General features: G+C 45.7%; 1 protein-coding gene across 1 annotated transcript in view; it reads left to right on the top strand.

Moving 5' to 3' along the window:
- RAB37 (RAB37, member RAS oncogene family) overlaps window positions 1-12,887 on the top strand; it is a 70,502-nt gene that overhangs the window by 7,790 nt on the left and 49,825 nt on the right. The window lies entirely within an intron of this gene.

The following is a 12,887-nucleotide window of genomic DNA, read 5'->3' on the forward strand; positions in this document are numbered from 1 at the left end:
TTGTTGTTACACGAGCCTTTTAAAGGCAAAGCAAGAATTTTCCCTCTTCCTCCTCCCTCCGCCGTTTGAGTTTTGCGTCCACATCACTGCTGGCAGCTCTGCTTTTTAAAAGGCGGCTCTGCCCTCTATCAGAGCGATACCCCCAGGGGACAGTCAACTGCTTCTTCCAGCCCCTCCCAACTTCACAGGGAGCAGCCACTTAACCTCTGAGAGGGAACGAAGCCGCCGGTACAGAGCACAGAAGAGGCAGAGACCCCCTCCAGCCCCTCGGGCACCTCCTCGTTCTGGGGGGGCAGCACCAAACCTTCTCTTCACCCAGGTTCTGCCCTCTTCTCTGGTCCCCTTCTCAGGTTCCATTAGGCTATGAACTAAGTATTAAAATCATCTGCACTATAGTCTAGAGGGGCCCAGTAAGACTAACAATTGTTAATAATAAATGATAAAAATCAAGACAAATGGTTCATTTGTGGAGCATTATAGTTTACAAAAAACTATAATGCTATAAAGCATTATAGTTTATAGGTTTTACAAAAAAACTGTAATAAATGCTATGACACTGTACTCTTACCCCATGCTTTTTCCAGTAGATGTTATTATTAATTCCATGTTATAAATAAGGAAATGGAAGCCAGACGGAAAAAAAAAATAGTTACTTGCTCGAGCTTCACAGCAGGTAGGCATTATGGGAATTCAAACAATAACAGCAGAGCCTTACATAGCACGTATGTGCCAGGCACGGAGCTAAGCATTTTATATCCTTCAGTCCTACAACAGCCCTATTTTTTTTTTTTTTTTAGTAATGTATTTATTTATTTATTTATTTTTGGCTGCGTTGGGTCTTCGTTGCTGCGCGTGGGCTTTCTCTAGTTGCAGTGAGCGGGGGCTACTCTTCGTTGCAGTGCATGGGCTTCTCATCACGGTGGCTTCTCTTGTTGCAGAGCACGGGCTCTAGGCACGCAGGCTTCAGTAGTTGTGGCGCTCGAGCTTATTTGCTCTGTGGCACGTGGGATCTTCCCGGTCCAGGGATCGAACCTGTGTCCCCTGCATTGGCAGATGGGCTCTTAACCACTGCGCCACCAGGGAAGTCCCAACAACCCTATTTTAATCTCATTTTACAGATGAGTAGACTGAGGCACATAGACATTAAGAAACTTACCTAAGGTCACCCAGCTAATAAGTGGCAGAGCCCAGATTCAAACCCCAGCAAGCTGGAAATGCAAAGAGGTAGAGTCAGGAGAGGGCAAAGGGTTTCTCCAAGGGTCTCACAGATTGTCATCACTTTAGGGTGTCCCCAGCTCTGCAGGATCAGAGATGAGTTTTGTTCACTCAGTCAAGGGTGGATTCATCTCAAAAAAGCATTAAAAATAAAAGCCAAAAAATGCAAAATAAAACAAAAAAGAGCGGAACCATCTCTCCAGGCAGGCTTGTGTTAATCAAACTCACAAAACTGAGGTATTGGCCTAGATGCCAAGCCACATTATAATCAGGGGATGGTTTGCTAAGCATGAAATTCAGAAAGAAAAAAAAAAAAGAGACTTGGAGAACTCAGATGTTTAAAGATATCAGGCTGCTATGGTTTGACGGCTGGCTACACTACAAGGACAGCCTCAATCTACAACCCCCTCCGCCCCTCCTACCCTTGGGTCCTCTCCACACTGACCTCTGCCTCCCTTGACTGTGTTTAACTGTGACTTAGGGCAGGTAGGCATTCTATTCTCCCCAGATATCCAGTTTCCAACACTCCTTTAGGGACCACTTGCCTTTGAGTTTGAGAATGCCCTGGACTTGACCTGGTGATGGGGAGAGAGGAAGGTGGGGGAGGGATGCTTCCCCCAGCTGTCATCCCACCACTCTACCTCCATCTCACTCATGTCAGGGCCTTAGGGCTATGGGTTTCATGGGAGAGACCATGAAAGAGAAAAAAGGCGATTGCAGTCATTTCCTTATATCCCACCACTGCCCCATTCCACATGCCCCCCTTGAAACTGGATATTTCTGGTTGAGAATCTTGAGAATCAGCAAACGTCTGCCGGGTGCCATGTGTCCCTGAGGGTCCAGGCACAAGACCCATTCCCCACCCCAAGGAGCTGAGTCTGGCAGGCTGGGTGGCTTAGCCGGCTGGCACAGAGGACTCAGGCCACGTCTGACTGTAGCCCATGTTGACCCATGGACATCAGTGCCCAAGAAGACTTCTCAAAGGTCAGAGACCTCTCGTCTCACATGGTGGGAAGCAGGGGACCAGGTCAAATGCTTGCAGCTCTCTCAGGCTGCCAAGTTCTGGATCCTGATTCAGTCACTGATCCGAAAGGCTGTAAACGCCACAGCTGCAGGAAAGGGCCCCACCTCTGAAGGCCAGAATGGCTCTGGGCACCCAAGACAGGGATCCCTTCAAGTCCACGTCCAAAAAAGGAAGGGGCTTGTTCTGCGAAGTGCCCAGAGCAAAGATCCATGGCCCAAGCATGGCAGAGTCAGATTCAGAGAAACAAAGCTGATACCCCTCCCTCAGGGTCTCTAAAGATCTGAGCCAAAAAAAACATCCAAACTCAAAAATGCCAGGGCCCTTTTTTTCTTTTTTTTTTTAATAAATTTATTTATTTATTTTTGGCTGCATTGGGTCTCTGTTGCTGCGCGCAGGCTTTCTCTAGTCGCGGTCTTCGTTGCGGTGCGTGGGCTTCTCATTGCGGTGGCTTCTCTTGTTTCGGAGCATGGTCTCTAGGCGCACTGGCTTCAGTAGTTGTGGCTCGCAGGCTCTAGAGCGCAGGCTCAGTAGTTGTGGTGCACGGGCTTAGCTGCTCAGCGGCATGTGGGATCTTCCCGGACCAGGGCTCGAACCCACGTCCCCTGCACTGGCAGGCGGATTCTTAACCACTGCGCCACCAGGGAAGCCCCCCGGGCCCTTTTTTGATTTGGATTATTTTATTTATTTTTCTTGTCTGATTGTTCTGTAATAGTTGTCTGATTGTTCTGGCTGCAACTTACAGTACTGTGTTGGATGAAAGTGACACAAGTGGCAAAAAAAAAGGCCAGGGCCCTGACCCCTTGGGATGACAAGTTGATGCATGAAGAGAGGTTTTGGAAAGGCAGAAGTGAGGGGCCATGTGAGCTCTGGGGTCATTCCCTCCAAGACCTTCACTCTGCCCTGCCTATGCCTGAAAAGCCAGGTCTGCCCCAGACATCAGAGACACCACAAACGCATGAGAAGGCCACACAGGGTAGTCCCTGACCACCGCTTGTTCTGTCCACTTTCTTCTCATCTACACCCTGCTCTCTTCACCCCTGTCCTGTCCACCAACTATCCTGCCCACTCCCTGCCCTGTCTGCCACCTGGCTCCATCCACCACTTGCCCTTTTCACTGATTTTCTTAGAGCAGGAGGCAGCTCCTTAGCAATGAAAGAGAACTGGGCTCGGGGTGCTGTCCTGGCTCTGCATCAGCTGACTGACCTTCCCAGGTCATTCCATTCAAAAGCCCTTTGCAGTCTGCAGAGCAGTTGCACATAAGTTGTCACATGTGATTTCCACAGCACAGAGTGTAAGCAGCACAGACATTATTACTGCCTGTGAAAGGGGAGCCCTGTGGTCAGGACCCTTTTGATTGCCAGTGACAAAACCAACTCAAACCATCCTAAGCCAAAAAGAGAATTCACTGGCGAGCCGGGGGATACTGCTGACGTCCGGCTCGGTTGGATCTGGGGACTCAAACGATGGCACCAGCAGCCTCACTCTCTCTGTCCCTCAACATTCTTTCCTCTGGTTCGACTTTAATTACAACCTCCTCCTGGGGTCACATGGTTGCCAGCAGCTCCAGGGTCACATCCTCACAGCTCCCTGTTTCAACTAAAGTCCTAGATCTAATGCTCATTGGGCTGAGATGGGTCACATGTCCACCCCAAAGGTGGAGTCGGTCCTGCCCATTCCTTATCAATGGAGAGTGGAAGAGAGCAATTTCCAAGGAAAATGGGGATGATGTAAGCTGTGGGCTCGTCATGCAATGACGGATGTCCCTATGGTAATCCCAGAGGAGGTTGGGTCCCAGTGTCTTTTAAATGTTTTAGTGAGAAGTGATTGAAAAAGAAATGAACTGAACTTGTCACTCTCCCATCTAAATTGGGCTAGTTGTGTCCCACTCATGGTGTCACTTCAGACTGATTAATCCAATTTAGTTTCTTAGTAACCAGACTCAGGAAATGAACTGACGTCACCCTATAAAGGGATTGGTTTACTGGGGCTGTGAAGCCAGACCTCACCCTGCGGGTGGGAGTAGATTTTCCTATGGAGGAAGATGACCCAACTTTCAATTTTCAATTACCCAGGGAGGAGGCTGATTGGGGTGGGGGAAGGGGGGACGGGGTGAGGATGCAGGAGGTGAAGCTCAGGCTGGAATGAAGGAAAGTTCTTCCTCCTCATTTTGGGATCAGAATCAGGTTGTGTGAAGATGCCTGGATTGGACTCAGGAAGGCAGATGAGAAGTGAGACAGAAGCCTGCCAAACAAGGCAAGTGTCATGAGTGTGCAACCTGGGCCCTACATTTGGAAGGGCTCCGTGATTGTTTTAATACTCTGCTGTCACCATCTTGAGAGTATTAATTTTTGTACAAGGAACCCCATATTTTTATTTTGTGCTGAGACCCACAAATTATATAACCATTCCTGCTGTCAAATAGGAACCCCTGGAGGGTCTGAGCGCAGGTCTCTGCAGTAGTTCTGAGCTATTCTTTGGGGTGTATCTCCTTTCTTTTGGCCTCACCCCACGCCTGGTTTCAAATGAGCTGTGAGGAGCCAGAGAAGGGCTATCTTATGCTCTGGGCAGAATGGCTGAGGAATGAATTGTATTCCTCCCCAGGGCCATCACTGTGTCAGCAGCGGTGGTCACTGGCAAAGAATGGCCCAGCAGAAGAGCAGTCTGCAAGGGCCGTGGGCAGCAGGAAGCGTGACATGGAAGGCAGATCAGAACATCCAAGGGTGGATAAACGAGGCCCCAGCCTTGGGCAGGCCCCTGGGGGTAAGTGACCGCCACATAGGCTGGGGGAGAAGTAAACGAGACTTGTGTTTGTGATTTGAGCATGGCGTTGAGTGAACAGTCAGCTTTTATTGGTGGCTATTAGTTAATAATGGGAGCCATTATTATTAATACATGTTTAATTACACATTTGAGGAAAGCAAAGCAAAGAAAAAAGTTACCTGTGATGCCACTGCTTCAAAACACCTACCTTAAATAAAAACGGAATTGCACTCTGAATATATCTATGTATATGTATATGTGTGTGTATATATATGTATGTGTGTATATATGTATATATGTGTGTATATACATATGTGATATATATATGTGTGTGTATATATGTATGTATCTGTGTGTGTGTATATATATATATATATAGAACAGGCATTTTGTCATCCACATTTTTTTAATGACTACATGATATTCCATTGTATGGATACATGAAAATTCATTGTTAATTCTGAAATTTTGAAGCTTAACAAAAGATACAGAGACTAGCATAACAAAAAAGAAATGCCCATGTACCCACCATCCATATTAACTAAATGCTAACATTTTGCCTTTAAAAAAACCTTAAAGGAGCTTCTACTGGGTGTGTGGCAGTAGCTCCTGAGGGACCTCTCAGAGAGAGCTGGGGTCGGCTGGAAAGACATCAGCGGGGCCTACGCTATTACACACTGGGAACCAGAAGGTTACCTTGAGATCACAAGCTAGAGGGTCTGTGGCACTTCGGTTAAACTCCATCTTGCAGAGGACTGAAAAGACCCCGAGACACATCTATGATTGTCCAAGGCCACCCAGCAAATAAACAAGAAAAAGACAGAACCCCGGGACTTCCCTGGCGGTCCAGTGGTTAAGACTCCACGCTTCCACTGTGGGTAGCACAGGTTCAATCCCTGGTTGGGGAACTAAGATCCCACATGCCATGCGGTGGGGCCACAAAAAAAGAAAGAAAGAAAAAGAAGGAAGGAAGGAAGGAAGGAAGGAAGGAAGGAAGGAAAGGAAGGAAGGAAGGAAGAAGGAAGGAAGGAAGGAAAGGAAGGAGGAAGGAAGGAAGGAAAGGAAGGAAGGAAAGAAGGAAGGGAGCAAGAGAGAGAGAGAAAAGAAAGAAAGAAAGAAAGAAAGAAAGAAAGAAAGAAAGAAAGAAAGAAAGAAAGAAAGAAAGAAAAAAAGAAAGGAAGGAAGAAAAAGAAAGAAAGAAAGAACCCCAACCCGGGCCGTCTGACCTCAGGCCCTAAGCTCCTCCCCATTGTCATGCTGGCATGTCCCACCTTGGACCGCCGGGGTCCACAGGAAACAAAAGCTTGCACTGGAAGCTACCTCAAGCCCCTTCTGTTGCTGACCTCCCAAAATTCTAGTGTGGCCCTGGCAACAATCTCAGCCTAGCTCCGGACAGACACCGAACGCAGTCGATGCCAATGGGGGACACGAAGCAGATTCAAGACTCTGCCTCCAGAGCTGCCCAGACATCATTGGAAAGTAGGCCTGGTGCAGTGAGCCCCTGTTAATTGGGGCTCAGGAGCAACATTATCCCCTGGGAATTTGCCTCCATCAAAACCCCACTGTGACTGTCATACAGAGTGAAGTAAGTCAGAAAGAGAAAAACAAATATCGTATATTAATGCATATATGTGGAACCTAGAAAAATGGTACAGATGAACCGGTTTGCAGGGAAGAAATAGAGACACAGACGTAGAGAACAAACATGTGGACACCAAGGGGGGAAGTGGCGGGGGCGTGGGGGGTGGGATGACTTGGGAAACTGGGTTTGACACGTATACACAAATATGTATAAAATAGATAACTAATAAGAACCTGCTGTATAAAAAATAAATTAAATTAAATTAAAACAAACAAACAAACAAACAAAAAACCCCACTGCTGGGACTTCCCTGGCCGGTCCAGTGGTTAAGACTCCGAGTTTCCACTGTGGGGGGCACAGGTTCGTTCCCTGGTCAAGAAACTAAGACCCCACATGCCACACAGCACGGCCAAAAAAATATATATTAAAAAAAACCCAACAACTGCAATAGATAAACAAGGACCTACTGTATAGCACAGTGAACTGTATTCAGTATCTTGTAATAACCTATAATGGAAAAGAGTCTGAAAAAGAATATATGTATATATATATATATATATATATATATATATATATATATATAACTGAATCACACCTGAAATTAACACAGCACTGTAAATCAACTATACTTCAATAAAAATTTAAAAATTAAAAAAAAAATTTAAAAACCAACTGCAAGATAACAACCCCAGGAAAGAGGGGCAAGATTTACTGACACCAAGACAGCTCCAGGGAAGAATCTCCTTCATTTTACCTCCACTTTCACATCTGTTCTCATGTCTCAGATATTTTTAGGTAAAATACTTCTCTGCTGGTTCTTCTTTCATTTGCCATCCAACAGACATCAGGGTGTTTCAGTGGGAGGACAAGGGTCTCTGGCGTTTAGTCCTTCTGCTTTTGTGGCTTATTACAAATCTTGCGAAGGCTGTGTGAACTTTTGAAATGAGTACATCGTCTGAACTTTGCAGCTCCTTCCAATGACCAGAGGGCTGGCACTGGGCAGTGTGGCTGAGACCAAGGGTTGTGACCTGGTGCTTCCTTGTCACAGAAACCCTCACCATCCTTGACAGAGGGGAGCATTCTGCATGGGGATGCCAGAAGGAAACTCAATGTGTTTGCTCCCCCAGTGACAAACCCATCACCCGATGTTTAAAGAGCACATAGGCACAATTAAGCATTGGCTTGTAGGTTTACTGGGGGAGAAAAGTCGTATTAATACAGGAAGAGTTGCATAGATTTGTTACCTTAGTATGAATGCTGCATAATGTAGACCAGCTTATCTGATGGCTTTGGTAATTAACATGAAGGCAAGGAGAATGGGCCAAGTGTTGAGAAGGGCCCTTAGAGCCACCTTAGGCAAGCACATTCTTCCTTGGAAGAAAACAAAGACAAACAATGAGTGGGTTGCTTCAGTGGATTTGGTACTGTTCCATTTCTTCGTTAAGGTTGTGAGCAGGAGGTGTTTGCTTCCCTACCCTTTATAACGTATCTGCATCCTATATAAACATGTAGTACGCACCAAATATTTTATAACTTAAAATGAAACAATTAATAAACTAATAAAAAACAGGATTGGGGATATCTGGGTTTGTGGCACTGAAGATGGAAAGGGTGATAGGGAGGATGTGGGAGGCTTCAGAAACTCCCCAGGATGGAATTTTTATTCTGGAACATAGAGTAGACATCCCTCCTTTCTGCTAAGAGTGGATTTTCTACCACACAAGCATTCAGAATGTCTCTTCTCTATTTCTGACCCTTAGAAACAGAGTCTTACCCCTTCCTTAATTCTGAACCACTCCTCAGAGTTTCCTCAGCAAAACCAGTGGGTGAGTCACCCTTCCTTGATGCTAGAACCGCACCCCTTCAGGACAAGACCGTGTGAGTTTGCGATCACAGTGGATTATTTGGGGGAGAGCTTATGCTGGGCGGGGGAATCTGAGTGATTAAAGGGGCCTTTTTCCCAACTGATGTAGGGTCACGGGGCCCTCATGAGTGAAAACCTTAGAGTTCCGATGAATAAGATTACTAGAAGGCTTTAGGGGGACACTAGACCACACTAGCTGGACCTAGAGGAGAGAATCCATGTCTAGAGAACAGTGTAGACAAGCTCAGTAGCTGCCAATCCTTAGTCCATATGTGAGCACCAGCCCTTGACAAAGTATCAATAAATTTGTAGGAGATTATATACACACACAGCAGAAATCCATATTGGCATAAAGTCGCCAACTGTCCTTCTTGGGAAACACTGCCTATTATTCTGACTTGGGGTGCTTAAATGTCCTTTCTTTTATGAAACTATGGTCATAACAGACGGTTTAGTAGAAACTGTCTTAACCAATCCCTTTCTTTTTTTTTTTTAAATACAATTGCTTTTTTTTTAAAATTAATTAATTAATTAATTATTTTTGGCTGCGCTGGGTCTTCGTTTCTGTGCGAGGGTTTCCTCTAGTTGCGGCGAGCAGAGGCCACTCTTCATCGCGGTGCGCGGGCCTCTCACTGTCGCGGCCTCTCTTGTTGCGGAGCACAAGCTCCAGACGCGCAGGCTCAGTAGTTGTGGCTCACGGGCCTAGTTGCTCCGCGGCATGTGGGATCTTCCCAGACCAGGGCTCGAACCCGTGTCCCCTGCATTGGCAGGCAGATTCTCAACCACTGTGCCACCAAGGAAGCCCCCAATCCCTTTCTTAACCAACTTATCAGATCAACCAACACCCTTCAATCTCTTGGTGAAGCACACTATCTTTATGCTTGTGGCAATGGGCAGATTCTCTTGAAGATTCCCTCGCTTCTGCTCTCACCCGTTGAGGTACGTGTTTAACAAGAGTCAACTTCATTCAGGCCCAAACTTGTTTAGGTCGGTCAAACATGTTAATTATAATTATGCAATTTAATGAATTCATCCATAAACTAACCAATTAAGAGTGTAAACAGAAAGGATATTGACCAATGACAGGAAATGTAAACAAAAAGAGAACAGTTATTTCTACAAAAACTAAATTGAATGCTTTAGAAAAACTCAAAGCATGCCATTTTTTTAAAAAACATCAAATTAAGAATGAGGGAGAGGACTGTAAAATAGTCACAGTGAAAACATAAAAATGAAAAGAGGTTTTGCAATCAGGTTGCTTCGTAAGTATATAGAATGTCTTGCTCCAACGTTAGGGAAACTGGAACTAGAAACTCCAGGACGAGACAGTGTGTGTGATTTGTGCAGAAAAGGCAATGAGTCCCTCTTTCAGCAGACCCATCAGCGAAAAAGAGGCTTAGAGCTACATCCAAATACTAGCAAATGACGACACATTTAGATATTTTGAGCCAAAGAAAGCATTTAGAGAAAGAATATATCTTTTGTGTGATTCCTTGATTTAACCAACTTTTCCAATGAACTGACCAATAACAATTCCAACTACATTGGGTAAGAATGCACCTACTTGATAAAATAAAAGGCTGACTACTATATCAGTCCCTCCTGATCTAAAAAATTGTTGATACATGAAATCAACTGATGTTAGCTGCCTGGCCCTTCCTGGCCCTTCCTGCTAAAGGCCATGTATTTTGAAGGTTGCCAGTGCAGTATATTTTTCTCCCACAACTGACTCTCAAAAGGGCTCTGTCCATAGAGAACAGACTTGTTTGCCAAGGGAGAGGGAGGGTGGGAGAGGGAAGGATTGGGAGTTTGGGGTTAGCAGATGCAAACTATTATATATAGAATGGGTAAACCACAAGGTCCTACTGTCTAGCACAGGGAACTATATTCAATATCCTGTGATAAACCATAATGGAAAAGAATATTAAAAAAGAAGATATATATATATGTGTGTGTGTGTGTGTGTGTGTGTATATATATATAAAATATGTATAACTGAATCACTTTGTTGTACAGCAGAAATCAACTACACTTCAATTTTTTAAAAAGGGCTCTGTCTTCTGGTAAATGCCAGAAGTAATGCCACCCTCACTCAGATCAGCAGAACCTTATCTGAACTTTCTCTCTCTTGCAGTAAAGGTACTAATCCACAACCCAAAGTCTGCCTTAGCAAAGTCTTTACGGAGCAGCCGGATACGGTTGAGACAACACCTAGATGCCAGTCTGTAAACTTTATGAAACAATTTCCCTTCAAACCTCTTGCACATGTTTGCCTCCCTTCCCCCACCCTGACTACTTCCCCAGTGCTCTCAGGACTGAACAAATCTTGCTGGATTCAGGGCAGAGTCCTGTAGTCATGACCCAAAACCTAAAGAACCTAAATGCCTCCTGTGAGGACCACCAGTCAGAAATCTGCTCCGTCCAGCTATAGAATGGACTGGACAAATTTCACAAATATCATGGGCTAGTCAACTCCATCTCTAAGGACATGAAAAGCTCTCTTTTCAGACAACCACCCATCCAGATGGCTGGAATATGGGATAAAAACATTATATCCAGCGATATATCTGGTAGACACCTTTTTTAAAGCTTGAATGAGGCAATTAAAAGTGTGAATCAGAGTGAATCTGTCTTCTAAGCTGATTTACCTTTCCTCGGCTCAGTCAGGCGGCCAGGACCTTCCACATCCAGCCCATATCCACCATCCAGACAAAGTCAGGATGGGGGGGCTGGCGGGAGGGAAGTCCAAGAGGGAGGGGATATAGGTATACATATAGCCGATTCACTTCATTGTACAGCAGAAACTAACACAACATTTTGGAGCAATTATACTCCAATAAAAAAAAAAAAGAAGAGGAAGAAGAAGCAATCAGACTCCTCCAGTCAAATCAAACTGAGCTGAATACTAGTCTGTGTTCCTAGATATGTCACAAGTTTCATGACAGTAAATCTTTACTAGTATCTGTGGTAGATTCCAGAGATGATGAGTTCCTTACAATCCAACAGAAGCTTGTACTGAGCGATTCTATTTTGTCCGGGCTGCTTAAAAACTCAGCAATAAAGGCACTTGACGCACAACAGTTAAAATGGCACAGTGACGCCATTCAGAAAGTGACTTTCTGTTATGACTTATCCATAGAGCTCAATTCACTCTCATTTTGTTCTGCTTTGCACTTTTTCATTTAAAGGTCTCTCTACAGGCACTTCTTACTCTGTAAATCTTAAAACAGCCTAGGTCAAAAACACTCTTACTCTGACCCACTCAGCTCAAGTGACCAGCCCAAGAATACTTAAGCCTGCTTGGGCTCCGTAAACTCCCCCAGGCTGATAAAGCTCTTGAGATTCTAGGGAATCATCTTTCAGGGAGTGGGAGTAGGAACAAGGAGCAGCCCACGCTGAGATGAGATGGCCATCCACTAAGGCCACCTCCGCCAGACCACTTGGGATGTCCAGAGCTGTGAGAAGTTGGGGAAGCCCCAGGACACACTGATAATGGCCTACTAAACATCCCTATGGCCCCAGTACCTGCTGGGGCACTTGCCTGTGACCCCTAGGCAGAGCTGGTCCTTTCTTCCCAAGTCATGACTCCCTTCCCTGACACTTCCCTCCAGCCCCAAACAAAAGAAACCCAAGCAAAGGAATAGACCTTTGTCCTCCAGTCAAGGGGAATCATGGCTCCTCACCTCTCTCATTTCGGGAGGGGAGAAAAAAGTCTCTCCACTCCATGCTGCTGGGAAGTGGATCCTGAAATTCCTCTGGTTGCCCAGGTGACCCAGGGGTCCCTTCCTCAAATGATGGACACGGGTGTTCCTGCCCCTGATAGCTCACCCTGAGTTCCCAAGTCTGAACCATCACGTTACTTATTCATTCGGCCAACATATAGATAGTCAAGAACCCACCCTGTACCTGACATTAAACTAGGCACGGAGGATACAGCAGTGAGTAAGACAAATTCCCCACGTTTGGGCAGCCTACAGCCTGGTGGAGAGGGGGGAATCAGTAAACCCATGTGCCAATAAACAAGTTAGCTCATAAAGTTAGCTCAAAAGTAAGTACTACTTTTACTTAGGGCAATGTGACAGAGAGGAATCAGAGGTGTAGCAGGGGCCACTGCTGTTAGGGGGGTCTGGGAACGCCACCCTGGGAGGAACATTTGAGCTGAGTTGTGATAATGAAAATAAGCTTTTTTTTTTTTTTTGGCCACACCACGTGACTTGTGGGATCTTAGTTCCCCGACCAGGGATTGAACACGGGCACCGGGCACCCGGCAATGAAAGTGCCGAGTCCTAACCACTGGACCACCAGGGAATTCCCTTTTCTCCTCTTCTCCCTCTCTCCCTCCCTCCCTCTCTCCCTGCCTTTCTCTCTCTTTGGCAAACCTAACTACTCACATATCCGTTGGAAGACCATTCCAGAAAGAAGGAATAGCAAGTGCCAATGCC

The sequence above is a fragment of the Balaenoptera ricei genome, chromosome 20 (genome assembly GCF_028023285.1).
Source record: "Balaenoptera ricei isolate mBalRic1 chromosome 20, mBalRic1.hap2, whole genome shotgun sequence".
NCBI lineage: Eukaryota > Metazoa > Chordata > Mammalia > Artiodactyla > Balaenopteridae > Balaenoptera > Balaenoptera ricei.